Source organism: Lactuca virosa, chromosome 1 (assembly GCF_052849685.1).
Source record: "Lactuca virosa cultivar CGN04683 chromosome 1, Lactuca_virosa_CGN04683_v6, whole genome shotgun sequence".
In the NCBI taxonomy this organism is placed as follows: Eukaryota; Viridiplantae; Streptophyta; class Magnoliopsida; order Asterales; family Asteraceae; genus Lactuca; species Lactuca virosa.
Window position 1 is genome coordinate 112,918,093 of NC_136426.1, and position 3,160 is coordinate 112,921,252.

Genomic DNA, 3,160 nt, shown 5'->3' on the forward strand with positions numbered 1-3,160 from the left:
AACGAAACCGGTTTCGTCACCGTTGATTACTCCAGAATTTTTATCCCAGAAATTTGTGTAGTTCGAAGCCATACTTAACAAGCAACTTGCTCCACTATTTCGCATATCCAGTCTTCTTCCCACAACTACTGCCCCTCCTGTTTTCACAGGGGTGCAAGGGGGAGAAAGGAAGTCAACAGAAGAAGAAGCGAAAGTGGTGGGCAAGGTATTTTCATTTAGCATCCCTTCAACAAAACCAGTAATTGTGTCTGCTCAACCAGTGACCTCAACAATCGTAACAACATTACCAATTACAAGAACAATTTCGAAAGGAATTGTAATTGGTAAACCTTTGGAATCTGGTGGAAGTGGTTCGAAGCTAAAAGACTTAACTGAAAAATCTGCTTCGAAAGACAAAGGAAAATCAATTCTGGTTGAAAAATCTAAAGAAGAAAAGAAGGCTGAAGCTGAAGCTGAACTCGAGAAAATGAGGCTTATTCAAAGCATCATGACTGAGAGGGAAAGTGATCCGAAGGGCATTTATAAAGGTGATCCAGCAAAACATTACAACTATGAAACAATCGAAGCCTTGGTTGCCTTTAATCACATGTACTCATTTGATAAGAAGCCAAAACAGAGTTATGTGGTTACAAACACTAATGCATGCCAGTTGGATTTCCCTATAAATGAGATGATGTTCATCATGCCTCAGTTCAAAGCTGAAGGGAATTTCAAAGAAAAAGATGAAGGGACTCATATGAAAATTCATTTTAATGAGTTTTGATGCTTGTACCATACTCTAGAACATTAAGGTCCGATTATTCTATCCACAGAATAATTTATTCCATCTTCAATGACGGAATGTGTGGATTTGGAGCCCTAAATTGGTGTTTGAGTTGTACTTATGCTTAAAGGAGTTATATTCTAGTTGTTAGATGAAGTTTTAAATTCAAATATAGGGGGTATATATTGAGCTATAAAAGTAATTGTTCATTTATTATTGGAATAGGACAAAGTGGTTGATAAATTAGAAATAATTAAATGTTTTAAAAGTGATTAAAATATTAAATTGAGCTCACAAATGTTTTATAAGAATTTCAGCATCCTAACTTCACATTTTGAACTGAAATCATGTAGTGGGGATGAATCATGAAGTGAATGATTTGATTATAAGTACTTTAGTGTTTTAACTTAGATAAGGAATGACATAGATGATTTGTTGAAAGTCATGCTTCCATTGGTGTCTACTGAGCTTTTGGCGAATTGTTTATCTCCTTATGTGTCCTTGAGTGTTTAAAACTTACTTGTAACTAGGGATTAAGTCTTAGACCCTTATAATCTATGGTGTATTAAGTTATATATCATGTTGTTATGCAATCTGGTTGAAAGTTATTAGGTAATGTAGTGAAAGTGCCAATATTGAGATCATGTCTCCATTGTTGCTTCTATTGAGTTTTTAGAGTTTCTAGTAATCTAATATCCAATTTTTTGAAGTAAATCTTCATGTTAACCATGTTAATAGTTGTATTATAAGTTTTCTTACTCATTTTAAGTGCTTAAAAGTCCATTGGAGTCATCATTAAAGTATTAGAATCAACAGCAAAGTGCATTGCCCTTAAGCGAGAATTTGTGTGGTTTTTGTACTCAACAAGCATCACAAGGGCCGTGTGATATTATAGATTAATATACATGATATGTGTGTCCTTCTGAAAGGATTTTATCACATTTTTTAATCTTGGTCTTTCACTTTTGGTCACTTCCACAAGTACTATAATGTTAAGTAATGAGTGTTTTGGAGTCTTTGTGACTTATGAATTTTGGTAGTCATAAATTTCTTATTAAGTGGAGTAAAATAAGTATTATTATGCATATTTAACCTTGTACAAGTGAAGATTAATTGTTTTTCCATTTGGGATTTGAAGTGGGAGTTGAGGTGAGTACTTTACCTTCACAACACTTTTTCTCATTATATGACTTACTTTGATTTGCGTTCCCATTGCGTGAAATTATTATATATATATATATATATATATATATATATATATATATATATATATATATATATATATATATATGTAACATTCAAGATTATTGGTATGTTTCTTTTTAACCCTTAATGTAAAAATTTCTCTCATTTTAGTCCATAGCTAGCACGCGAGGCGTACTAGCTCATTGATGGATCGCAGATGCACCCACGTACGCAGGGCGTACACAATGCAGGGGCAAACCCTAATTTTTGGAGTTTGTGTCCTATTTAAACAATTTATGGCACCCTTAGACCTCCTAATGAAAAACCTCCATCTCTCTATACCCTAAGATCAAAACCCTAATCGTCATTTGTGAGATTTGAGCGTGGAAGTGAGTTTTAGTGGTGTTTTTGGTGAAGTAGAAGAAGAAGAACTCTTGGAGGTTGCTTGGGAGTGGCTTGAGATTGTAGATCCAGAGTCATATTCATCTTAGCAAGCCATTTGAGGTAAAAAAAAAACTCTCATCTTGATGGCTCCTTATGCTAGATCCAACTTAGGGTGTTATTTGTGCATTTTTGGGTCCTTTAATACATATTTGAGATTATGGTCTACTCCAGAAGCCATGGATGTTAGATCTTAGCACCTTTGAGGTTCATTGTCCATAAAAATGCAACCTTTATGATTTATTTTGGTCCATGCATGTGTTAGAATTCTTAATGTGGTTCTTTTTGAGTTTTGGGGTCCCATTAAGTCATGCATGGGAGTAAAGTTGCCAATTTTACGTGTTAAGTAACCATTTAGGATCAGATATGAGAGTTTGGCTTGATGACGTAACCGATTAAGTGCTTAATAGGTTGGATTGGTTGTCTGTGGAGTACGTAGGGCATACCCAACTCGTACTAGCCCCGGAAGGAGTATGCTGAGCGTAAGTTTGAGTACGCCTTGCATACTCAAAAGTTTGACTTCGGTTGACTTTCACGGGTTTGGGCCATATTTTGGACTTTTAGGGTTTTGGCCTTGTTGGGCCATTGGCTTTCTGACTTTGGGCCATTGCTAGACTATGGACTTTCTTGGAATTAGGTCCATGCTGGTTTTTGGGCCCAATTAGGAAGTTGGGCCATATTGGGCTTTGAGATGCCATTTAGGAATTTGGGCCTTTTGAGCAAATAGGTTGGGCCTTGGTTTTTGGGCCAAGTAAGAAAAGGGTAAAATGG